This window comes from Anser brachyrhynchus (assembly GCF_964034855.1).
Source record: "Anser brachyrhynchus genome assembly, chromosome: 2".
In the NCBI taxonomy this organism is placed as follows: Eukaryota; Metazoa; Chordata; class Aves; order Anseriformes; family Anatidae; genus Anser; species Anser brachyrhynchus.
In genome coordinates this window covers 46,486,350-46,513,495 of record NC_137695.1, presented here as the reverse complement: position 1 = coordinate 46,513,495, position 27,146 = coordinate 46,486,350, and the positions used below count along the sequence as shown (strand labels likewise).

Genomic DNA, 27,146 nt, shown 5'->3' with positions numbered 1-27,146 from the left:
CTACTTAGAAAGTCATTGCTAGAAGATAACAGTTGTGCCAAGTATTGTTTGATATCTAAATAATTGATTTAAAAGTCTTGTTAATTGATGACTGACCATAAAAGCATTCTGTCTGCTAAAGCAGTACCAGCCAGAGCAGACATGGAGGAAAGCTCTCATGAGTGATCTGGTTTTTGCCCTGCAAGTCAAAATCTGATGCCTAAATGCTCTTCATTTGAAGAAGTCAAAAGAAAAGCATTTTGTTTTCCAGAATATACTGGAAGCTAATTGTTAAAACAACCCACCTTGGGAGCTTATAGCTAGGTTTAGATTAGCTCCTCTTAAACATACATACATAATAGTGTAGTCCAGAGATTTTCCTTCTTTCTCCATTTGCAGACCTCCCCCCCAGGTATTTTCTGATGGAGGTGAGACTATCTCTAATGCAAATTTAAGCCTCCTGACAGTAAACTTACTTGACTGTGATCTCTGCTGTAGAACCATGTAGAAGCAATTCACAAAGTCCCATGGATCTGCAAACCACCACCTCCATGACCCCAGCGCTGCCACCACAGGTCTACTCATGCTGGCATGTACACGTTGTTGAGTGGGAAACCTTCAGCTGGCAACTGAATTTTTTTTTTTTTGCTTTTAGTTATAATTATGGAAGCCTTGTCCAACATAACCCACAGCTATAGAGAATAATGCAAGGCATAACTAACACTCAGATAGCTTAGTTAGGTTTTTTTTTAATAAATAAATAAAAAAAAAGAGCAACGATCAAAATTATTTGCTTCCCTGTATCTTGATTTTCAGCTTTTTAATATATATGAACATAAAAAAGATAAGACTTTCATTACCGATTTTACAGAAAGCACTGTCATGCTTAAAAAATCTGCACTGTGTACAGAACTCTTTAAACGTTTTTGCCCCAGCTATTTCCACTTATTTTTTTCTCCCAAACATGATCATCTTTACATCCTGGTTGCATATCTTACCATGCCATGGGTCTAAAATAAAAACTAGTCAGATTATAAATCATTTACAAATTGAGGATTTGTTTTTTTAAACACTATTCCCAAGAGCTGGGAGCACTGAGTTATGTTGAGAGTGAGAAGAATTATGTTCTCTTCTCTGCTTCTGACTGGTAGTATTAAAGCAGACATATTCTTTGCATTTCAACCTTGCATTCAGACCATAAATGCTACAGAGCTGTTAGAGCACTTTGCTAAGTCAGCTCAACAAAGGAAGGTTGCCTTAGAAGACATATAGAATCAGTAATATAAAAGAGGGACAAAAATTGATGGGCCTGAATATATGTTACATTCTTTCTTCAGTGATATTCATGCAAAGTAAACTCTAGTTTTAGTGAAAATGAAAATGCAACCTTAATCAATGAGGCTGACTGAAAGATCAGGTTTGCACAAGCATGTCCAACAAACACCTACAGAAATGTTCGTGCTTTTGTTACAACAATGACAAAAAACACTTTATTACGTACAAAAACAACAGTTTGGCTGTGCATCCTGATAGTTGTGCTACCTGTTTGTAGGCACCACAATCCAGAGTCTTTATTCAAGAGGGAGTTTTTGTTTTCCCATAGGCACGAGTGCATTTTTGCCAGAAAACCTCATGTGTTTGTCAGCTGATACTTGTGCTCCCAGAAACTGCAGGACCAACACATCCTGTCTCATCTTTTGACAGAGGGCTGTAATGACAAATGCCTCATTTAAAGCCTTGATTTATATAACAAGTGGCACTGGATATAAGCAGATTAGTCATTGCTACTCATACAGCATGTTCCTATAGACTTACAAGTACTTATACCACTCACAGCTTGCTGTTTTCACAAACTATGCAATAAACTTGCATCTTTGTAAGGTGTTTCATTAAAAGATATGACAGTTGATGTAGAGTCAAAATTGCCTCTGACACTGCACAAAGTTAATTTTTATCCCATTATTTACTTATGCAGAATTTCTGAGCCCTAGTCTTTACTGTTTTTATTTATTTCACAGCTCTCATGGTGAAGATTAGAGCTCTGGTTTACTTTGCTGTCAGTCCAGCCCTGCAAACTCACAATCCTATATAAATGAGGCTGCATGCTGGGTAGGGATGCTTTAAAAACTTGTTATAAGGATCAGGAACAGGCTCATGACCATTAAAAAACCTCCTTAACGCTGCACAGAAAAACTTCTAGTTGTGTAATCACTTAAAGTTGCCCTGCACTTTGAGTACTTGAAAAGTCTTTTTTTTTTTTTTGCCGCCAAAAAGATAAAATCTTCAAAATTTCCTTTAGATTTCAGAGTATTGTTCACAATTCATTAAAAATTTACTGAAGGAGAACTCCTGAGGAGAAAGGTTCTGCAGTCCAATACCTACTTTTACTGATTTTCTCAACAGAACATGCTTTTCAACTTCAGCTGGCATTTTACACAATTTATTCTAATATATTGATTTTTCAGGCCACAGCTGTTGTCCTTTGGACTTCATTCACAGCCATCCCTTCTTTTTCTTGTAATCAATGCAACTACAGCTAGTGTAATATTTACTCTTGCCAAGTTAGTTCATACAAGTCTGAATTTGCCATTTTTTTTTCCCAACAGCATTTTATTTCTAGCTTAGTTACAAAGTTGAATTGAAACTATTTGGCTGTATCTCTCATGACTATTTACTGTACATTAAACAAAAAGTAACCAAGCACGAATGACAAAAGTAAGGCTAATTGAAAAGTCTGCTTTTCTCAAGCATGTAATGAACCTTTCGCACAGGCTAGGGATTTAATACCATTGCAGAGCATTTTTGGATTTTTTTAACAGGCAGAGTCTCCGCTCCTCGTGCATTTCACCACCAGCGTGCTGCAGCTTAAAGAAGTTTGCATCAACGTGAGCAAAACAAATGGCTAAAGTCAAAGCACAAGATTTACAACATAAATATGTTCCCCCACTCTGTGAAAAGACAAGTGATGTCTAGAAAGTGTGTTTACTTTCTACAGGTGCCTCTTCCCTTCTCTTTCTCCTCTCTGCCCCCCAAACCCACAGCATTAAGTTCCAAGCTTTGGAGCAGCCAGAGTGCGGCTGTAAGCGTGCGTGCTGAAGCACAGCTGTCATAAACATCACGGCATCAGGACTGCCGGACTCTAGTAAATGATTGTAATGAGTTCACTATCAATCAAACGTGCCCCCCTTGTCAGAAATAAAGCCCGGTTTTTGACTTTTAAGAATAGCTATTAATGTCAATCATGATTCTAAGTCAGTTGCACCAGGAGGGCCATGGCTGGATCTGGAAAATTATAAGTATGACATGACAGATGGTAATAGGATGCCTTTGTTACTCATGCAACAGTGACAACAGCTACTCTACTGCCAGGGTATACAAGCGGAAACACAAGCAAGGCTTTAGGTCAACACTTCATACTGAGATGAGACACATATAGCAAGGAAGGGCTCTTTGTTGTACAGGCTAGCCTCTAATCCTGGCACTTCCACAAAAATGAGACCTGCATTTCAGATACCTGGAATGGTATTGCATGCAAATAACATCAGCCCTGTTATCAAGGCATCTTGAACATCACTCCCATCAAAAATGTGTACAGAAGTATATAAGGTATGTCACAAAATGCCAGGTTTGCATGCGTGTGGTTTGCTCCACAGTATTTTCTGGGGCTGATGACTGGGCTTCCTGTGCTTTTCTTTGCACTTTGCCTTTGAAGACCTCTCTGCAAGTCACTCCGTATCTGGAAGGCCCCACAGCCATCTTCAGGGCTTGTTGCTTTGGGCTCATGTGCCCAAGGAGCAAGAAGCCAAGCAAACAATCTTTTCTTCCTTCTACCCTTGGTGCTTTACCTACAAAGTGGATATCTATACTGAACAGGCCTCTCTGAATGGCCAAGACTAAGAACTTTCCTGGTTTTAGACACAGAAACAAACACATTTCAAAGGCAGCAGTATCACAGGGATGGCCAAGCAGGACCCTGAACAGTGTTTTCTTTAAGGCCTGAAGATGACTTCCAAGAAGGCTCAAGAGAAAAAACACATGCCTAGAATCACTCTAGCTGCATTAGGAAAACATTGAACAGATTTTTGGCACAGGATAACGGTATAAATTTGTTTTGCCACTGACTGCTGTATGCCCACAAAGAAAAAGGAGGGCAGGGCCAACGGCTCTTTTCAAGCAGACACACACGAAACACAGGATCCAAACTGGTGTCTGCCGAAGAAACCACCAAAAGTGACCAAGATCTTTGTACTTCTGGTATTTGGTGTTTTCATTTTGCCCATCAGTCTACATACTTCATTTTGCAACATTCATGGCTACCTAAAAATTTATCTCTGTAGAGCAGTCTCTGCACAACTCCACGTATGAAAAACCAGCCTGTTCAGGCCTTTAGGCTTAGCTCTTTTTTACATTCACGAGGATTTGCAGGACATGCAATACTAACACCCTACAGCTAAGAATTCCCCAGCAGCATGTCAAAACCTTTTCCTCCTCATCAGGTAGCTGCAGTTGAGAGGCGCTTCTACTGCTCAGCCCTGGCAGGCAATGAGGCATTGCAACGACTGCCAGAAGTAGGTTTGCAGTCTCTGAAACTCTCTCCTAGCTCTCAGCGAGGTTCTCTGCCTTGATCTTACAAATCTTGTGCAGAGCACAGCACAAGGTTATAATTTAAGGCAGGTATTGCTCAGTTGTCTAAACCTTCCAATTAGTGTTCATCATGTGCTCTTCTCATCCTCAGAGGCTGCGCTACAACACTGCGGCTGCAGAGGTGGTAAATAAACAGTCCTTTACCATCCGAGTGTGCAGGATCATACTCACCAGCAAGCAAACAGAGCTTCCTGGAATAAGAGGAGGAACAGAGAGATCATTAAAGCAAGAGGAGGTCAGTAAGCAACTTGCTTTTCCTCAGGCAGAACAGGTGAGAACCTCTGCAATTCTACTTTCCACCTGCTTATCATCCTCTTTCCAAGTGAGCCCCCACCAACTTGCACAGAAGTCAGCAAGGGAGAATATGTTGCATTTATGAACTGCAGATCACCAGCCCTACTTTAAAAACCAAAGCCTATCACAATAGACAACCCCATTAGGGCAACACTATGTCCAAGTTTTCCTCTTTGTGTCTTCATTTTTTGCTGCTTGAAAAGTCGTATGGACAGGAGAAAAAAAAAAAAAAAACACTTATTTGTCTGGAATTTTTGGACACTGAACAGCCCTGGTCAGAAAGGACTAGCTGATAACCAAAAAGCAAATGACAACTATAGGTGCCCAGACCAAATGCAGAAGACCTTCTCCATGAAGCAAACTTACCAAAATTCAGCATGTTCAATTTGCCTAGAAACACATTTTTCTTGCTACGTAAAGCATTTGGATTCCTCATTTCCTTCCTATAATGTTCTGTGTCAGGCACTCGTGTGAGGGGAGCTATAGGAAATGTTACAATTTCATCTCATAATTTTAATCTACTAGTGATTTTTTATTTTTAATATCTGAAGTATTAATGCCTAAATTGATTTACTCTGAAAAGTTGCTTTGGATGTGGAGAAGAAAAGGGTGGGAAAGGGGGGTGATGTCAGCTCAGTAATACAGTTGCTGGAAGAAAACACATTTCATATGAGTAGTAAGGGTCATCAATAAAAACCATAGCCATATAAAACACTGTAACAATATAAATGTGACAGCCATGCTGAGATAGGGCTGGTGGGTTTTTAACTGCACCGTGAAATATGACATTTCCCAGTGTTTTATGTCAGTTAATGGTGGCAGGGCCATGTTCAATGTGTGCCTATTTGTTTGGTTGCAATAAAAACATTTTAGCTCTACTTCATTATTTAAATTTTACAATGGAGTCATTCAGAGCCGCAGTAGGGTTTAAATTGTGCAGCTGGGCTACGACTGTCATAGTGGGATTTTCCATTTCCCCTTGGAAAACGCTGTGTGAGGACATTGCTGGATTACACTCTGCTTTCAGCTGCTCTTCAGATTGATCTTGCTGGATGCATGATAAATGAACACATAAATGCATAAACAAATAAAATAAATATTACATAGAGATGCAGGGAAAAAAGAAAAACTCGTCTATTAGAAATTTAGTGTACGGTCCAAGCTACAATGGCAGCGTTATAAGAGGTCAGGTAGATATGTAAGTGGTATCCAAGAAAAATGGACAGAAATCAGTATCTCAGTCTTTCTGACTCATAGCCATGCAGACCCACAGCCACAGCTGCAATGCAGTGAACAGCCTAGATGGCATTTATCAGGAAATTTATGAGAATCTTCTAACCTCGATGGATATGGTAGTGTGTTATTAGGAAGCTGGCCAAGGATGCATAGGCTCTTTTTCCATGGATCAAGGAAGATACCAGTTTTACCAGATGCTGATGAAATCAGTTCAACCATTTTCTCAGTGACAAAATTCTAAAAACAGACTAGAGCTATCCCTTCACAGAAATTACTTCGGCATCAAAGCAAAAACTGAAATGGGAGTCAGTTCCTCTTGAACATTCAGTTTTCAGAACCTTTGCCATACTTCTGCAGATGAAACAACAACAAAATCTTAACAGTCACAAACTGTACCTATTGAGTTCACAGAAAGCAAAAGGTAAAGCATCCTATCCTTGGACAAAAGAGGATACATGGAGAAATGACTCTCATTATACAGAGGGGAAAAAAAGGGCCATCATGGAAAATAAAGTCTCAAATTTATGTAAGAATAGCTCAATATACATAAATAGCAGATAAAGAAATTTGGCAATGCTACTTTAAAAAGCATTCACTCCACTGGTAGACTGCTTCCTGAACAGTAATGTTTCTCCCCCTTACTTTAATAAGCCCTGGAAGGCCTCCTGCCACCCCGGTCCCCTCTGATGTCTTTGCTGGGTAAGAGAAACCCGTGCTATGGCTAATCCAGAGCTACAAACCCGAAGCCCAGCCAGCTGGCTTCTGCTAAGCAGGGTGTAGAGCAGGCGAGTTCTGCCTGCATTTCCCTCCACGGAGGAAACAAATTCACTCTTTCCCTCCTACCCAGATATGGAGGGTGTTTTATGATATTCTCTCTTCCAGTGACTTTTTGGGAGGAAAAATAAATACTGAGTAAGATGAACAGCTTGTTGTGCTTAAGCATGGCGGAATAACAACAGTAGCCATGCAGTGTTTCAGCTGCATGGCCCATGCAAATTAATCCTTTAAATAGCCCTGAAACACACAGCATATGTCTACCATATCCTACCCAGCCACCACGTGGCCACTGAACATACAGCTCCAGCTGCTGCTCCTGTGACATTGAAGTTGTCAAGGGCATGCCAAACAACGACTCCGGGGCACGCCAAAAAGAGACGGGTGCTGCGGGGATTAGCCCGTGCTTTTGGAGAGAGGATTTACTGCTCGTCAGTCTGTGGGCTTCGTAAGCCTCACAAGTAGGGAGGAATCTGATAAAGGGATCCAAAGGGTTCAGTTACATGAGTCCCAAAACAACACAAGACGCTGGCAGGTCAATCTACTTAGTAAAAGTACTTCCCAATAGCAGGAAGCATTGCACACACTAGAGAGAGGGGGAAAAAAAAGAAAAAAAAGAGGAATATTTTCATCAGTGGACTCTCTCCATTTGCTTTGCACCTCCACAGCACTGTAGATGAGAAATAGGGCCAGAACGAGCCCTTAGGACACGGGAACGACTGGTTTCCTTCCCATGCTACAAATAACATTGTGAGAAACTATATCCAGCAACAACATCTGACGCAGCAGGCTCTGTGTCACCTCTCTTCAATACCCTGGCAATAAGGCTGCAATATTCCGTGCCATGGACTAAATTGGTCCTCACGAAGCCCTGTGCCTGGGAGTCATGAAGGTAATTTAAAGCTGTGTTTGTTCACCTTCTCCCCAAACAGCTCTTGTACAGAGCACGTGGTTCTACTGCTTGGGCCATGAATTAAGAGCCTGAACAAGCTGTGCACGGGCACTCTTGTGCCTGGCCGCTAGAAGGACGCGCGTGATTCCCTCTGCCGCGCGTTAACACCTGCTTTAGCAGCAAACAAGTGTCCCCAGTGGATGCTAAAATCTGCCAGGTTTGTGTAAGGCTGGACAAGATGACTCTCCTTTTGTGTTTTAATTTAAAGTATTAAGGCTAGATAACAGCAGGGAAATATTTAAATGAGTGCCACGGGGTGTTTTGAGCTTGTTTTCAGACTTCTTTATGAAAGATCGCAAGGAAGGAACATCTCAAATCGCAGACTTGGGGATCACTTCATCTTTCTTACTACCAGCAGCTTATCATTTGAGCTGCGTCTACTCAAATGGTAAAGCAAAGAAGCACAGGCAAAGGGGGTCTGCCTGACCACTGTGTATTTTCCAGTATTATTTGTACTACTTCAACTCAGCAGAATTATCTTAGCATGAGACTGGCGTAACGGCGTCTAATCAGCCTTATTATCCTAAATTCTCAATTGTTTCCTGGTAAGCTGCATTTATGTCTTAGCTGATTATCCACTTAAACTATCAAGTACCAATTATAAAACGCAGTAACATTAACGTCACAGATGCTTGGATTCAGAGAGGAGCAACCCCAGATCAGTTTTTGTGTAATAAATTGCACTACAGAGGCAGCAGAATTTAGTATAAAATGCCTTTCTCTGTGATTTAAAATAAATAAATAATCATTCTGGTATACAGATTACTTATATTCCTAAATAACACTTTAATTAGTTAGAAGCAAACCATGGTCTAAGTTTGCTTACAGCGCTAGTGCAAACAGGAATTAGGATCGCATTCATATAATGGCATTGCCAAGTGCAATTCCTTGTGCAGTCATCAGAAAGTGCCTCCATTACGCATTGTTTTATGACTGGTCCTCATGGAATAAAATCCCAAATACCTTGTTTTCCTTTCGCAGAGAGATCTGAAAAATTGTAGACAGCAATCTGCCCCTGCTTGCTTTGCCAGCTAAATTCCTCAGGCTCAAATAAACTGCAGAAATTCAAAAGCAAAACTCGTTCAAATCATTCTCTCTGTTCCTGATAATGGGGTGATTAAAAAAGGCCACCCCAAAACACCATAGTGGCACTGCCAGGATCACTGTGTCTCATTGTGCACCCTCACTGCCCATGTCTGACCTGTTGTTATCGTTGTAACAGCAGCTCCCCAACCCTTTCCATACTCTGCAGAAAAGGCCAACTGGTTGCGCCCAGGGTCATGTTTGTAAGGTACCCATTGTAAAGGAACACCCATGGGTGCTGGAAATCAATCAAGCTCTGTTGAATTATTCAAATGGCCACTGGCCTGGTTTCGACCATTCTCAGGCACAGTTTAGGAGTCAGCAATAAGCAGACCTCACCCCCGGTAAGGAGTTTGCATGCAGGTGTCTTGTTCTGGAAGCTAAAAAAGTTTAACTGACCAGGGATGGGCTGCACACAGCCTGCTGCCCTCAGAGCCCAAGATGACTCTGGCCATGCTGGCCACATTTCATTTATTAATACTGATGCAGTCACAGTGGCCAGGTAAGGTTATGAGCTTCCAGCTGCAGCACAGCCCTGTAGCCTTCTCCCTTGCAACGTGGCCTAATGGCACAGGACGGGTTGTTGCTCCATCCTGAACATAAGAAGAAACACAAGAAATCACCTGAGATGACTGTACATTTTTTGACCTAGAAACCTAGGACTTTTAGCTGAGTGTGGAGAAGCAGAAGGTTGACCTTCACCAGCCGGCAACCCACCAGAGGCCCTTCACCAGAGAGGATGCTCAGTCTGGGAAGGCTGGTGTTTAGTCTCCTTTTGAGTTCTCTGGCTTTACCTTAGGTCCCCAGCTGTGTCTTCCTCCCCTTGCATATTACTTTCTGACAACATTGCTCATCTTTTTATGGAAATACTGCTCCCTTGCTTCTTCATGCAAGGCTTCTTAGCTCTCCCTTCATGCCATCTGTTACCTCTTCCCTTCCTCACTGCCGACACACACATCAATAGGCTGCTCTCTGAATTGTGCAGCAAAAATGTATTAAGGGAGCTATTTCTCTGCATGCTTTCTACTCCATCTGAACACTACTGTTAGAAGGACAGGTGAAATTAAGGAATAAAGGGAGGAAAAAATAAAGAAATAAAAAAATACACAGAAGGTACAAAGCAAGGGAAACGTACACTATGATGCTGTGGAAGAAGAGGTTAGCGTTAGCTTTGGAAAACCACTACAACCTGAATTGTTTTCAAGACAGAGTCATCAAACCGTTTATTGCAAATGGAATTGATGAGCAGTAGGAGAAGCGAGTGGTCAGAGAAGAGCTGCTATAATAATCTAAAACATGCCATCCTGAAGCTGACCAGCCATCCATCTACCAGCATCCTGTCTTCAAGGAAGAGCATGTACGAAGAAGCCTTTTATTTTCCCTTCATAACATAATCCTTGGCTACTGAAAATCTTTCATATTAAAATGTCAGTTACTTAACACAGAGTAAACAGCTGGGGCTCTACAAGAGGGAAAGAATGAATTTCAGCTCTAATGACAGGGGAAGAAGTACAAAAGGAATTAAAAAAAAAAAAAAAAAAAGAGACCCTTCCTCCCCACACTTCTCCCTCCAGACCTTGTATGCATTAAGCTGAGTATCAACCCATACTTACTGCAAAGCCAAAGTAACTTGCAGCAAATGTCTAAAAAGCCTTGTGGAATTACTTAGCAGCTCCCAGTACATTTCTTCCAGTCCTTCTATGCTGGAAACAGTTCTGAGCTCTAGAACTGCACTGGGCTGAGGTGCACGCCTATATTTCTGCACCTCTGTGTTTCCGTCTACATACAATCCTTTTCATTCAATGTTGTCAAAGCATTTTACAATTAAACACCAGGACCCCTTTTAAATCAGGTAGCATACATGACCTTCATAAAGACAGGCATACTGAAGGGTGAAGATACTTTGTGTCATGGAGCAAATCAGTTAGACTTCAGCTCTGAAGTCAGGAATTCTGATCCCGTCTCTTCCCTTACTTGATTTGCTGAGCCACATTCACTTTCCTCTGTCTTGTTTATTTTGCCTTCTCATCTTCCTTTTGCTCTTATTTTGTGACTGAAGTGCTTTTGTCAGCATAAATCCTTAAAGATGAGAACAAATTTTTAAACTAAAAGAGTGTAGATTTAGATTAGATATTCAGAAGAAATTCTTTGCTCAGAGGGCAGTGAGACCCTGGCACAGGCTGCCCAGAGAAGCTGTGGATGCCCCATCTCTGGAGGTGTTCAAGGCCAGGCTGGATGGGGCTTTGGGCAACCAGGTCCAGTGGCAGTTGGAATTAGATGGTCTTTAAGGTCCCTTCCAACCCAAACCTTTCTGTAATTCTCTGCAATAGGATTATTTAACATCTCTTTTCAAAATAAAGCACAGACCATTTCCTCCTATCCTACCCCCCACACACACACTTTTTTTTTTTTTTTTAAACCTACAGATATAATTACCTGATCAAAATTGAGAAGACTGGGCAAACAACCTCATTTCCACGGGGAGGGGAAGAATAAAATTCAGTGAGTGGATCTACTAATCAAATGGGGGTAAACCCTGGATTTAACGTACTTCAGTAATCACTTGTGCTAGCTCGTATAAGTGACAATGGCTACAGTGGCTCAAATTCTACAATTCTTTCATATGTTTTGCTCTATTAAGTAAGAGAGTGGAAAAACTTTCTGCTAGGAAGTAGCTCATTTGAAGCACTTTTACACTGGCAATTATGTTTGGAAGAGATTATGAGTGTAATCTGGGGAAAAATAAAGTAAACAGAATAAAAATAAGCTGGATAAATCCTACACAATTAAAGGCTTAGTTAAAGACTGAAGTTTGGTAGACTGCAGGAAAGAAGAGAAGTTTTACCTGGATTAAGAAGTCTTTACATGACAAGGCTGGACTGCCAATTTGTCCATATCATTATGAGTTATTAAAAAAGGAAAGGACTCATACTAGAGATCATCTCTTAGTTAACCTGCCTCTCTACAATACATGGAGTTTGGTAATTGTGGTTTTGGAGCACTGCCACTTCCCTAACAAGGGCCTGAAGCCACAACTTCTGCCAGACAATCTACTCACCACCAAATTTATCACTGGAGATTGGAATTTACTGACATGTCCTAAACACAATCACTTAAATAAACTACCTAAAAAGACTGTATATAGCTACAAAGGGGATAAGCAATGGGAGTTTGAGTAAGAAGGTCTTGGCGACTTGAGGGAGAAGTCCTCCAGCAAAGTGCACCTTCCCTCCTTATACGTAAAGCTCTGCTAGTCTTTAAACAACCCGCAGCATTTGCTTACTCACTCAGCTGTTTTTGCTCTCCTGCAGTAAGACACAAGTTGCATTGTCATGTGGCTACTGCTCAAGGAGAAACATCTCTGCCTTTTCTGACCCTTTTAAGTCAAGGGGTCATGTCTTCTCTTCCAGTTGCACCATCCAGCCATAAAGGTTTATAAACTGCTCCTTTATTATAAGGATACATCTCAGAGACCCAGCAAGTCATCCTACACTGATGAACTGCTTACTGAAACAAAGAACGAGCCTCTTATTGAAACTCATCTAAGGATCTGAGCCGTACCTAGGGAGGAGGAGGAAATTATGGGCAATCTGTCTTTCGAGTCACCTAAAAGTGTACTGGGCAAAGCAATGGAAAGTATGACACCAGGAACAATCCTGCTTCAGCACTGCAATAAATCAAGTTATCTATGATCTTTTTCATCATCTGCTGTTGAATTATGTGAACTGAAAGACAGTATAAATACATTGTAATTATTAATTAAAAAGAGAAGACCTGAAATGACTGGTATTTCATTTAATAGATCAGAATAGATAAACTGATTTAAGACTAGATTCTGATACTGCTGTTCACATCACATAGGAAGTTGGCCCAAACTCACCTAATGTAATAACTGTGGGAGAATCTCTGAGAGGACATTGGCTTTAGTACATAGCTGTGAAATGACATGGTCCTGAAATAAGAACATCAGAAAGTTGCCTACAAGTTTTAAGGTAATTTATTATCTTACTAGACTTTTCAGAAGCTCTGCAGTTAGCTATTACATATCAAATGATATTTTCACTGAATAAAAGAGAATAAAAATATTAATAATTGAATTCTTCCTCCCTATGAAGACAAAGTAGAGAAAAAAGCTGTGGAGAAGAGTAACTAACACTCTCTGTTTATCCCTAAAGTTCCAAGAGTGTTCATTATTATTATTATTATTATTTTCTGATCTAAAACTAAAGTAGATCATAATATATCCGCCTTTTAAAGGCACAAAGGTGACACTGGAATCAAGGGCTGGTCTTCATAAGACTATAAAAGTATGGTAACATAAACTCATTCTTGTACTGCAAAAGGACAGAAGAAATTCCACTTTGGGGCAAAATATAATTCTCAAATGTGCTAAACAATGTGTAGTACAGAAACTAACTGAAGAATACCATAATCCCTCAGTGAAGAACTACAGCTAGAGAAGCTGCACCAAAAATTGTAATTAAAACTATGATTGCTAATAGCACAGGGCCCAACACCTGGAGCAGATCCCATTTTTAACAACTTTATCTGTACTTTCTGGTATCACTGATTTGAAGCTGAGAACTGATATTATTTCTAATAAAAGTCCTGCCTACTTAGGTGGTCTCTAGGGCCACTGCAGGACCACAAGGTTTCTAATTAACCGTTCTTTCTTGGTATCCAATCTTTGTCCCACTGATGTGATCCTTTTATTATTGAAAATAACTGCACAAAAACACCAAACACAATTTCCACCATTAGTCTGTTTTCTGCAGCCAACATATAGGCATAAATTACTCGAGATGGCCTTGTACTAATTAAGGACCAGATTACCTGCCCTGCAGAAAAAGATGAATAAATGGGAGAAGGTGCCTCTAGAAATTCCCCTGAAGTGACTGAAAAAAAAAGATTAAAGTTCAAAATGCAGAAGCAAACAGTGGAAATAAATTCAGCCAAAGGACTTGTCCCAGAAACTGGTGGAGATCTGTGCAAAGAGTCTGCATCTCTGTGATAGTTCTTGCCCTCAACCATACAGCACTATGGTATCAACTAATTTCTCTGTTACCGAGCTGTACTTGCGGTCAATATGTTATTTCAGATGGAAGGGTTGCAACAAAGCAGTGGGTATCCAGCTATTTGATAACAGAAATTGGGTAACGCCTTTTGAGGTATGAAAGGCATCACAGCCACATTAAACTAAGCTTTCATTAGCTACTTTTCTCATTATAACACAGCTCATTACCGTACTTGGAAAGGGTCTGCAGTGTCAGAATGTGAAGGGTTGGATTAATCCTGACCTTTACCTATTTACACGATTGCTCAGCTGTCAGCCATGGACAGTAAGCTCCAGTGATGAGAGATCAGCTTGAGCCGTCCTTTGGTGATCACATTTCATGAACTTTGCTGAATTTATAATGCCGTAGCAAAACAACAACAAGCCTGCATTAGACCTAACACGATAGTCCCACAGATACTGGACTGGAGTTGTGCAGGATCTCTGAAGAATAAGAATTTTAGCTTTTAACATCTATGCACTTAGGGAGGGTCATAAAAGAGGGAGAGGAGAGAAAAAATGGTGGCTGTGTTTTTGCTGAAAATTTCCAACCAAATAACAACTTGCCTTGCACCATGGTAATGGCATTCTGTTAAAAAAGGTGCCTAAACATTGTCATTTTTTATTCACTGCTAGCTCCATGGTAAGAAACAGTTCAGTATGATTCCTAGGATATCTAATTTAAACAAAAAACAAACAAACAAACAAACAAACAAACAAAACCACGATCACCAACACCAAGCCCTCACTGAAGAGATTTGATTGCAATTACCTTCTGTTTAAAAACTAATTTAGTGAGAGACTGCTTCTCTGCAACAAAGGTAAGGAAAAAAAAAAAAAGAAAGGTGGACTAAGGTAGACAGACAGAAGTTCCTCAGAGAGGAAACGCTGCCCAGCAATGAAATCACACTCTCCCTGGAGCCGAGAATCCTGATTTCTATTTCTGGCACTCCTGTTGTCACAGTGTTAAGACCTTGGGAGTAGGATATGTGATAGGGCTAGCTTCCAATATATTACCCACATCATACTTCCAATCATAAATAGCTGCACTAATTACAATGCAACTACTCACAGACCACTATCCAGCATACATAAGACGCTGCCTCGGATGGGAGTGATGAAGTTTCATTAACACAAAGTACCTGGAGTGCCTCAGACTAGTTTGCTACATCACTGCAAGGTAGCATGTTGCGGCTGCAGAGCACTAACCATTACTGGTAGTTTGAGGAAAAATAGCAAATGATCCTCTCTTTGCAATAGCTTTGAGTATTTGTCATAACCCACTAAAACATTTTATATGAGACGGGGGAAATGAAGGTGATTGAGTATAACTGGAGGTTAAACTGGAGATAAAAACATTGAAAAATACCAGTGAAAGTGTTTCATTGCTACCCTTCCAGCAATGCTTCAATGACTTACCCTCTCCTTACATAAAAACTTTTTAATTACAGTCTTTGAATATCCCCAATGGATAGTCATCCGTGTCAGATTTCAAGATATTAAACAAAGAGCTTATACTACTTGTGCGGAATGTGAAAATTATCTTCCCCCTTCTCCCATCCCTCTCTCACAAGCTCCTGCCTCAGACCCAAACTGCATGGGCTGCGCTACCAGATGAAGCGCTGCAGTGGTTTTGCACTGTAATAAGTTGCTGATTTCTACAAAATTGCCTTTTCTTTTGAGAAAAAAAAAATAAATAAAAGTCACCACCAGCAGACATATCAAAACCTAATTCTAAGGAGCCCTGCTGGTAACCTCCACGTCTTGCCAAAATTTCTTTAACGAGCTCCAAATTCCCTTCACTCCTTCAGGCCTGGAAGTCAGGTGGCCTGCAACTTGATCATGAGTGAAATAATGTTAAGTTAGGAGGGAGGCTGCAAGAAACAGGCTAGATGCTCTTAAGAGATATCCAGGAGAAAGCCACTGGGCAGTTGCACACAAGTATGCGTGAAGAGCACAGAGCAGCATTTTCATATATCCACACAGAAGCGAAGCTGCAAGGCAGCAGGTGCTTGTCTAATGAGTTAGGACAAGAGAACAGGAATGCTAGCATAATTTCTCTGCAGATTAAGAGACTCCTTGTGAATCTATTTGATCTGAAATTAGATAAAGCAAAATACTAACTGCCAGCATGAAAAAGAGTTCGATTTTTGTGTCTGTGACCAAGAAGCAGAATAGTTCCACTTCTCTACAGAGCAAAAGTTCAAGGGATGACACAGTCCCAGGAGAAAGAACCACACAGAAGATCCCACTTAGTGCAAAGCTGGATAAAAGCAGATTGATCACCAGTAAGCAGAGAGCTAAAATTAGCCTGGAAAGGTGCAATAAGATGAAGGAAGAATTTCAACAGCCTGAGGGGAGGAGGGAAAGACATCAAATTCCCAAAAAGGGGAAAATTAAGGCAAGACAAACATACGGATTTTGAAAGATGAAGGAAAAGGCAAGTTACCCGCTGAGAAACTGAAAGCTGAAGAACACAGTAACAGACCGCCAAAGATAGACCAAAATGAGAGCAGTGTGGTGGCTCCTGCTAATTGGTACCTGACAGCCTCCATTCTGAAAGCTCTTAGGTTGTGTGGCAGCCTCAGGAAATAAAGCAGACAGTGGGGGAGAATTGCAGTACCTAAGACAAGAGCACCTTAAGAGAGATTCTACTCCAGGAGATGAAGATCGCATCCAAAAAGAGGAAGCAGCACTTGCAAATTAATAAAGCTTGATGTGATGCATAAAATATCCTTCAGTTCAGAGGAAAGCTCTGATAAATAAACTTTTACATGCACCAGTGAAATTCTCTTCTGGAAAATGGGTTGAAAGAGTAAAAACAAAGAAAGCCAAAAAAAAAAACACAACAACAACAGCACACCAACATACATCATAAAAGACAGGAGCTGAACCATCTGAAGTTTATAGACAATATATTCTACGTACAAAATTTGACTAAGCTTAGCAGGGAAAGCCAGCATTGGATGCTGCTAAATGAACAAGCAGTGTAACTCTTCAGAACATTCAGAAGAGCTCTGGGTTAAATAAGCTTATCACTTTCAGGGAAGCGCCAGATAACCTCGTGTTTTAATAGTTATCAAAGAAAGCACGAATTAAGACAACGATGTAATGAAATGACAACCTCGATATAAGACGTAGAACATTAAATGCTTATTTGGTAGTTCACCAGGATACCTAGACAAAGTTGCCAGCTGATTATATTGCTCATACTAGACCAAAGTCTTACAAGAACAATAGTTTGCATTTTAACAACCGGGATCTTCAACAACTGCACACTCATTTTCTCCTTACTTCCTTCCCTAAATCAAATGAAGCTAGTGCTATTGCTCCATTTAACAGAAGATAAATAAGACTGATAAATTAGGTGATTTAGCTAAAGCCACGGAAAAATAATTAAAAATAATTTTTAAAAGTCAGATCTTGTGGGCAAGGCCATACACAGAGCATCTTTGCCTCACATTCTAGCAAAGTAAAAAAGAAACCCCCATTCCTTCTTCTGACGTAGTATACCATGCACGCCATTTTTCCATGCCTTTTAATACACATTTAGAAAGATGCCAACAATTTAAACTCAGATCCCAGATTGACATGCGTAAACACAAGCTTTTACAGAACATTAAGAAGTCAAAATCTTTCCCCAAATTTTAAACACTTTGATTTAGCACTCTGCTACCTCTTTGCAGCTATAAGCAACTCCAAAGTAAGTGCAAAAGAGGATGCTGGCTTTCACTTGTGAAAATTCGCATGATGTGCTTCTGCCATCCTAGGCAAGAGCATTCGTTTAACTTCTCAGCATTGCTTCTTCCATTCTAAATGTTGGAGGAAGACAGTTGTTTAAAAATATATATATTTATCATTTGTTTTTAGACAGTTTACATATATAACGATCTAAGCAATTAGCCCGTATGTTAAAGGATTAATAAAAATATGAAAACAGCAACAACAAAGAAAAGGTTACATCACAAATAGAACTTTTAAAATCCACTTTTAGTAATCTAACAGCACAGATACAGAAATAAATACACAAGTCATGCAGAACATACCTCTAACATTTTCTATACTGACTTCATTGCAGTAAGAGGATCTTTATTTACCTCTCTAGTACAACAAAGTGATGCTGTCTCAGCTACAACCTCACCTTTACAGGCTACCAGAGTTTAAAAGTTCACTTTGGCCTATTTCTTGTAAGAAGCTGAACTCTCTCCAAAACGGAGTGTCTCCTGAATTTCTATAGTTGTCTGTACTCCATTTACTATTTTCAGTTCTCTGCCTGAACAGCAAATAATTGAAGCAGAGTGTGACCTTCTCACACTTTTAAGTCTGACCTAGAAATGCAACGGCCTGATCCTTACTCTAATTGAGGATAGGGGTGGTATGGGCTATTCATTGTGCAGAAAGACCAACCCTGTGGTAGAAGAGCACTGAGCGACCAGCCGAACCTGGTGCTGGGTTTTAGAAGAGGAATTTTGTTCTCTGCTTTGCACAATCCTGGGCTAAGCTCAGTGACCACCTGTATGGGGGAATGGGGTAAGGATATTTCCCTGCCACATGCAGTTGATATGAGGTTGTCCTCAAACCTATGACTCATGGGTTGTGAGGAGCTTGAGAAGAAATAAACGGATAGCTAGAAGTAGCTGACATCCCCAGCTTTTGTTTCTGTGCTTGGGAAGAAAACAGAGGTAGCACTATGCATCCTGTATACTCAAGTATCTGCTTCCTTCTTTTTGCTAGTTCTTACAAACCCTCTTAGGTTAATATTACAGCATGTCTACCTTTATACTGCATTTCCCAGTCTGATTTTACTGTCTATACCAGTTTACTTTTATACCAACTATCAAACAAGAGGTCATACTCTCAAGTTGTCCGTGCACTGGTGAATTTCACACCACACTTCACTGAATGTGTTTAACTGCACCCATAAGACTTTCACCCACATCATAGCAGCAGGGTGCTCCCATCCTGACAGAAGCATTAGTGCTTACTATTAGGAATAGTAACAAAGAAGGGCAAATCACCAAGTGGAGTAAATTCTGCATATTTGGTGGCACCAGCAGGAACAAAATGTTATCAAAAGCAACTATAGTTCCAGAAGACTAGATGGAAAATAACTGCAGCATACCGTGTGCTACTCACGTAGATGACTAAGTGGCAACAAGTGTTTAAACATTCTTCTTTACTGAAGAAAACACAGACTCTCCTTGGAGAAACAAATTAAAAACAAAGTTGTAAAAATCCCCTCTCAGTGACCCACATGAAAACAAGAAAACAGCAGTCTTTTTGATTGTGAAGGCTCTAGTCTCACTCCATGCCATTTTCCTTTTGATGGGTTTTTAAATATTATGTTTTGTGACTGCTGTCCAATGTCAGTAGTAATAAACAGTGGCACATACAAAACCAGCATATTGCTAGTTGACTCTGTTGTTACTTCTATATCAACACCTCTGCTTTGGAAGGGTTACCTCCTGAAGTGAACTCCTTCAGGATTTAGTTGATGAAGGATCAATGACTTCTAGCATGATCTTATGATGGTGTTACGTCAATGGTAAAGAACACCTGGATTAGTAGTCGCTACCTCATCTTTTTCCTTCAGGCAGCACAAGGAAACACTGCAAAGCAGAATTTACCACTGGGGATGAGGGATCAAACAGGCTGAAATTAGAAAAGACAGTTTGGCTGTTTTCAATTCAAGCAGAAGTATTATTAAAAAGTGTTTTGAATTATGTCACACAGGGCAAGTGTCAGTGCAGTTAGTAAGAACTTACTGTGCCAGCAAATGTCAGGACAAATTATACTGCAGGACAAGCAAGCTTTATGTCACCCTCACTTCCAAAAGGCAAAGCTTCCACCCCCCCGCCTGGCTGCTTCCATTTCTGAGTCGATTTATATCAAACTGCTCTTACGCAAATCAAAACAGTGCACAGGAAGTATGACAGCGACATTACTGGCAACTTCAGGATCCATCTCTAGCTGGAGGGATGAAATACTTTGATTCTCCACCACCTTAAAATACAATCACTATAAGTCTACGGAATTGTATATATAAATGGCTGCCTCAAAGAACTTCAAGCCACTGCTTACTGTGCTAATGAAAAAAGTCTGTCTCGTATACTCCAGGGTCCATCTACCCTTCTAGTCTTTCTTGCCTCTTAGATAGATGCTCTTTGCAGAAAGGAACATTTGCATTTATGCTAGGCCTGGCATGGGACCTGGTACTATTGATGTCTTGACAATGCCTGGGATTCCTCAGCACTACCGGTAAAAGTGAAAAAATAGGAACATGAAATTCAGTGCACCAGAGAAGAAAAAGATGTGGCTAAGTCATAAATAATGTCAATTTATTTAACTATAAGAAAATCTTTCACTAAGTTGTGAACTCCTAGCAAAATAAACTGGTTTGGTTTCAGCTCTCCCAACATTCGAAAATAAACATTTCAAGTAAGTATGAGAGAGCTTCAATATGGAGAACAAATATCCTTCTCTTCTGCAGAAAAAACAAGAGCTACAATACATTTTGATGAGTTGAAGGAAATTCTTATTCAGTTTTGAGCTCTTCTAGTATTATTTCCCATAAGTTTTTCCCATAAGTCAGTTAACAAATTAACTGAAACCTGCATAACTTGTGTTATTATTGATATACCTGTGTTGAGTCTAAACTAGAAGGAAGTCTATTCCTTTACTTCTTCGGCTTTATTTTATGGTTCAGACATTTCTTATTAAAAAAAAAAAAAGGATAAAAACACCTAAAAGGCTACAAAGAGTAATGCCCACAAATAAATAGCAATATGAAAGTTTGGTGATTCAAGGTCTAGCTTACATTTATGGCATTATTACCTCCAGCTATCTATTCCATCCCACAGCCTACGATCCAAACAGTTTACTATGGTAACTCTGCTATCTCTGTTGTTTTAAAGCAGAGAGTAAACAGCACTAAAGAGCAATGAAGTTTTAAATGAAGACACAGACAGTACACAGAAGTAGCTGGGTTGCTGGCTCATGTTCCACACCACAACTACTGCGGGGATGACAGCCTTTGGCAAATGAAAACTAACAAAGCAACTCTGGGGCTGTAACAACATTTTTGCTGTGCATAAGTGCCAATAAATCCAGTTAAGTAAGACAGTGTAGACATTCTGACCCTGTACATTTTTCTTAGCCCCTAGTACCAGATCTTCTCAGAAAGGAGTCAATTCATGTGCAACTCTGTCCGTGATTGACTTGTGTTCTGAATGACTGAACCTGAGCTATGTCTGTGTAAGCTGAATTTCCCTCTATGTATTCATTCTCCATTCCCAGAATGGCTGCTGCAGGAATGCAAGTCTTATTTGGAAGGATTACTTGTCACACAACAGCCCAAGACCCTATCCAACGCTGGGCTCCTTCCTGTGCCAGAGAACACAAAATGGTATCCTCATTTTTCATAAGCAGAATCAAAGCTTTTGCTCTAACCTCTCAGCCCCCATTATATTAGGGATTGGCACTAAAGCTGGGGATCTCACTAAATGTAAGCGTAGAGGTGTACAGAGTGAGAAAGCATAGGCCAGAGCAGTACTCATACCTGTTGAACCAAACAATAGTAGGTAGGTAGTGATACAGATTCCATCACAGCACCCATGCATGGACACCAGGCATCACCCGAGCATATGGGAGGGGAAATGAAACTTCAGAGAAGTGTCTGTCATCTAGACCAGCTCTTGCAGGTTTTTATGGTCTTTCTATGTACATTCCATAGCAACAATTGTGGAAAGTTACTGGAATGTCCCAAGCACTCAAGAGCTTCAATGTGTTTTTTCCTTGCACATTTTATTTGCTGATGCTTATCTGTGCATTTTCTAAATACTTCACACATTCCATTCCTGTTCTTTCAGTGTACAAGGGAGCATTTCCTACTTCATAGGATGTCATGCCATAGCTTGCTTCCTTCTCCACCTTAAGAGGAACTCTTTAAAACTTAGGTCTTCCACAAAAGAAGAAAGAGGGGACTGTATGTCACGCTTGTGAAAAACACAGATAACACTGATCAGTATTTCTGTACAAAGTAGAAGCAACGGCAATGCATCCCCCTGCAGAGATTGTTCCTTCATCATTTAACACAAGCTGGTGAGAATGGAGTGTCACACAGACTTCTGCTGAAAGTCCTCCCTGGATTACAGCAGGCACCAGCTAAGAACAGTTGTAACTGCCCCCTTTTTTGCAACTGCACAGCTGCCTAATTTGAGTTCTTAAGTAACACAGAGCTGGTGTTGCAGTTTTGTATTTGCTCTGTAACAATCCTGTGTTGATCAGAATTTTTGGAATATGAAGTCTCAAATCAGCCGTCCCCCAGCCATGCAGAACTACACCCACTCCAAAATAAGAAGAAATTTTATTTTAAAATATTAGCTTGTTTCACATCTTTCTACCAGTTCATTTTTTTTTTTAAATCTGTTTTGTATGTATGTTTCCTGAAAATAACTCAATAAAGGAAGCATTCAGAATAAGTGGCAGTATTTCCAGGCATTAGGCAAAAGATAACAAGAAAATGTATGAAGTTCTCCACCACTACCAGCTTAAAACAATGCATCATTAACATTTTTATTGAATTATATAGAAGAAATGTACCAGTTCTTGTAAACAAATCATACAGCAATCCTAGAAGTGAAAGAATATGAAGACTGTATGAAGAAAATGGCATAATTTGTGTCTCTAACAACATTTAGTTTAGATACATTTTCTCCTGATTAAGATGCAGCACTAAGAGACACAGGTTTCAAGTATACTTCAGTCTACATCACTGGGCAATTAACAAGCACATAAGCGGATGATATACCACATGTAAAAAAGGTGAGGAGAGGGAAGGGCTCCTATTGGTACATCCTAAAAATACAACCTGTAGATCTACCTAAGCAAATACTTTATATGTTATTTTACAGGCTCTGAGAAACCCATTTGTCACTAACTTTGAAAACTTAGGCCTTTTCTGGTCTGTATATTGTCCAGTTACACATTTATTGTAGACCACTGTTATTAGCAGTGAGCCACTAGACTGAACAAGCTTCAGAGACCACCTCAATTGCCACCTCGTGCAATGCCACAAAAGAGATGGCTGCACTGCACTGAAGAGAAACAAGCTGGCAGAAAAAACACTTTTGTACTTTACCTTGTAATGGGAAGTGCTGATGTCTTCAAACATATCAATATCCATACAGTCCATTGATTCTGACCTTTCTGGTAACAGCAACTCTTTGAGCTTCTTGTTTTCTTATTTTTAATTTGCCAACTGGTGCAACCTGTAAATTTACAAAAGTGGGTATGTTATTCCAAGATGTTTATCCACCTCATTCTACAAAGCACTCAATTTTAATACATATGGCACTGTGCCATGTGGCTCTTATTGCTCTCAAGAGCTTTCAGTGCAATGACTTACAGACCACAGTGTTTCAGTATGTCACTGATTATTTTTGGTGGATACTGAAATACTTTATTCTGTAGGATTCCTTTGCTGACTCTTCAGAAAGTCATTTGCCATATGTGCATATCATATATTTGAGAATATGCTCCTACCTTATTAATTTCAAGCACTCAAGACTTTGAATTGTCAATTTATTTCCGAATTTATCTGTTAAAGGTTGGTTCTTGTGGAAAGAGGCTAAGTTAAATTTAAATACTGGCTCAGGAGTAGGAATGCTACTAATTTGAGAAACTGGAGGTTGACGGAGTGGCCAAGATCTATGCTCAGCAATTAAGATAACAAAAGAAAAAACTCCTTCAAAACATTGATTTTGAACACTGCTCAAATTTTTTCAGCAGCAGAGGGATTTTTTTTTTTTTTTGGTAGAACTACTAAGGGAAACACAGTGAGATTCCTCGAATGCACACGTAACTGCACTGCTCGTACTGAAATTTGGGCATCCAAATCAAAAGGAGCTCTGAAAACCAAGCAACAGGTTCTCTGCCTAGGCACTGGCAGGACCTGTCAGGAAGTCACGTACGCTTGAACCGTGGACCTGATTGTTTGGCTTCTCAGGAGGAGGCAGTAGAATAAGAAAAGGGACATAAACTTTACCTGTATGCAGGTAAAGAAAACTCTGAAGGCACACCACTGCCACAACACTACTGAAGAACTGATTAATTTTTTTAAAAAAATAAATTGGTTGTCATGTGCCAAATTCCTATAGGACAAGGACTCAGTGTATGCAAACATATCAATTATGTGACTGCAGGAATAGATTTGGAGAACAAAGAAGAATGAGCCAACAGCAGCAGGTATGATAAAGAGTTTGTGAAAAGACATCTAGAATTTTTTTTTCTTGGTTACTCAGTAAGATTAATTATCCTCATAATGCACAAGCTCTGCTCAAAGGCTGATGAAAACACAGAAATTAATAGGAGATCTCCTTAGTCTACCATTACATACTGAATGCTACAATATTATTTGTATTCAAAGCTTGGATGTATTTTATTTCCAGTCCTTTGTACATAACACTGTGTTATTATTTTGCAGTGTTTGTCCCACATAATGATAGGCATTACATGAAGTAATGTCCAGGTTAACTAACAAAATGCCTGGAGTGTCTTCAAGTGTCTTGTTACATGATGTGCCTTAAGCTATTTACTCAGAAACTAAAGCAAAGGGAACTGTTAGAGAAAACATGTATCCTGATTAGCTTCTGTCCTGATTTCAGTTACGCTATTAATCTACATAGGTACAACAACAACAAAAACAACAACAAAAAGCACTGAGCAGAGGAGTATTAACAATATGTAAAAATGACTGCATTGCTCTTGGCTCTACTTGCAGATGTTAGATCTACTCCCCAAAAATCTTACCGTGTGAAAAGCACATCTCCATTTTTCTGTGTGCTTTGTGTACACAAGTACTCTACGTGCACCACTCTAATCTGAAGTTACTGTAGAACATGCTAAAAAACATTGCTTTAGCAGCTTGACACAGATAGTATGTATCACCCTTCCAAAGTCTCTGAATAGGAACACCACTGATCAAGCAAAATCCCTCTATTTTATGTGTCTCGAGTGTGTTTTTTCTTCCAGAAAGTAGAAAGTCAACAGGCAAGGCACATGAAGGCCACGCAGGTACCACTCCACTGATTTTGATTAACCTGTTTACACTGGATGTTGATCTGGCCCAGTGATGACAGGGACAAAGCTGCAAGTATTTCTCAGATAGGAGGAACTCCAAAAATAGCTATGCATTTCCAGTTTTGAAAGAACTATATGCAAAAATGTGAATGTGTACATGCATTATTAAATCCCTCAATCAATTTTACCGCATAACTCCCATTTTAGAACCATCATAAAGGCCACCTACATGTAGTCCTGCTTAGAGGACTACCTCTGGATTACAATCTGAATGCCAGTGATCCTTTAAGGCTTCTTTCACCACCAATTCTCCCATGTCTTCCACAACTAACATATCGTACTAGTGGCTTGTCATAAAACTCCACCTGCTTCTCTGAAGCACTGTGATGCTTCACTTGAAGGCCACTCCTGGTAAAGTCTCCCTTAGTAGATAGAGCTTAATGCTGCAACATGAGCTGCTCAGCCAAACTTCTTAATTAAAGTCATACCAAAACTGCAATAATTATGCTGATACAAATTCTGTTGAAAAGGAATGCATTTTGAGTGCCCTAAAAACGTATGTACCCACCTGAGAATAAAACTCGTGTCCTTTCTGATTGATATTAATGTCACTGTTTATAGTTCCAGGATAAACTAAATCCTGTCAACATTACCATGCACAGGAGCACCTGCAGATTTACAGCCAAGCCTGTGGTTGTCCCCCAAAGCATTGTAAAGAGGCTGAGCTAAACCAGGCTGCAGCAACTAGCACACTGGCTCCAACAGCCTCCATTCCTCTGTGCACTTCTCACCTTCTCTCCCACTTTTTTCTTTTCTTCCTCACTTTGTGTTTACTCAGTGGGACAAGAATTTAATCTGAGGTCTCCACTCTATGGATGGAATGGATTGACAAAACAAGGAATTTCAAAATCAAACTGGATGTTGGAGATGTTCCTTACTCTAATGATCATACAACTCCTCTTGTGCTTCTCTTGTGAGAAGAGGCCCTGGCAGTCACTGCTGCTCACAGCAAGCTCAGTAGTTCTGCATGCAGCATTCAATACATTGCCCACTTGTGACATTACGTTATTCCTCTTCCTTTATATCATGCTCCCAAACAAAGACTGCCAATGCAGTTTGAGCAAATCTTTTCCTCTCTTTCGCAGCACACTGGACAAAACCTGCCTTCTGATGCTGAAGTGATGAGAGAGCATGGAGAATCTCATCCCCCATGATGAAAGACAAACTGGATCCTTACCCAGTGCTAAAGAGAGCTGTGCAAAGGAAAACTGGTAAGTGTGCCAGCTCATACACTTCTTTCAGTCAATGCCATCAGCAAACCAAAGGCCACGGGTGCTTCCACTGTAGATTACACAAACAGCCAGCCAGTAGCAAGGAACACCCAGCAGGCAGAGATGCATCACACTCGTACCAAAAAGGTGGCCAAGTGTGCTGCACAGTCCAGTTCCTCTGTCAGCCAGAAGCAAGAGGTGGATCACAGCTTCCCATCACCATTGGGGAGTATCATATCCCTAACATTATGTCACTAATTATCTACAGGTAACACCTCTAACCTCAACATCCTGAGTTCTAGTATCTCATAAACTCAAACTGGAAGAGCTTTACAGGGTACAAAGTGGGTCCAAAATTACAATCTGGTCTCACCTCTAACCTATTAAGGGTGAGGAATACCTTAGTTTTCAGTCAGGAGATAGAACCGTGAAGCTTTCTTTTTGTGAATTTTAAGTCAAAAACTTAACTGGTTTATTTATTTATTTTGTATATTTAGCATGGCCAGCATATGCCTCCAGCTGAATTATATACTGTCAGCCCACACTAACTGTGTTGTCTCATGATTTCCTATGAAATAATTCAGGGAATGAAAAGATAGGTTTCGGTTCCCTTTAATTTGTGCCAATTACACTAACTTAAGTTTTACAGTCAAATTCGCACCTTACCACTCAACAGAGATCTGTTGCAGACACCATATTGTCTTGAATTGTGCTCCATCACAGGATGAGCTTTGAAGGCAAACACTACACTATTCATAAATTTCTTGTTTATTAATTCATT

At 40.1% G+C, this 27,146-nt stretch overlaps 1 protein-coding gene across 9 annotated transcripts in view; it reads right to left on the bottom strand.

Annotated features, from left to right (window-relative positions):
* The window catches only part of TMEM108 (transmembrane protein 108), a 276,598-nt gene that overhangs the window by 125,869 nt on the left and 123,583 nt on the right, over nucleotides 1-27,146 (bottom strand). For 5 of the 9 annotated variants that reach the window (XM_080583505.1, XM_080583502.1, XM_080583503.1 and 2 more), the window contains one exon: nucleotides 23,155-23,284. The exons of 1 other annotated variant lie outside the window; for it this stretch is intronic. The gene's annotated coding sequence lies outside the window, so the exon portion shown is untranslated. Of the gene's footprint in view, nucleotides 1-19,137; nucleotides 19,216-21,573; nucleotides 22,257-23,154; nucleotides 23,285-27,146 lie in introns of those variants that run through there. 3 more of the 9 variants (XM_080583501.1, XM_080583500.1, XM_080583506.1) reach the window with 3 other exon arrangements.